A 432-nucleotide genomic window follows, 5' to 3' on the forward strand; every position below is an offset into this window, starting at 1 on the left:
AGTAGGGGACTTCAATACCCCACTATCTCCATTAGATAGGTCAACAGGGCAGAAAGTTAACAGACAGACATATGAATTAAACAATACCATATATCAAATGGACTTAACAGACGTCTACCGAGTATTCCACCCAAGCACCAAAGGACATGCTTTCTATTCAGCACCCCATGGAACCTTCTCCAAAACTGACCATATACTGGGGCACAAAACAAACCTCAACAAATACAAAAAGATTGAAATAATTCCATGCATTCGATCAGACCACAATGCAACAAAGCTTACAGTCAACACTGGAAGAAGCCCTAATCACCACATGAACAAATGGAGATTAAATGACACACTCCTGAATGACGAAAGGGTCAAAAGAGAAACTAAAAAAGCAATAAAAATATTCCTGGAACTAAATGAAAAGGACAATACAACACAACAAAA

Source organism: Nannospalax galili, unplaced genomic scaffold, assembly GCF_000622305.1.
Source record: "Nannospalax galili isolate Female #2095 unplaced genomic scaffold, S.galili_v1.0 scaffold832, whole genome shotgun sequence".
NCBI classification, from domain to species: domain Eukaryota; kingdom Metazoa; phylum Chordata; class Mammalia; order Rodentia; family Spalacidae; genus Nannospalax; species Nannospalax galili.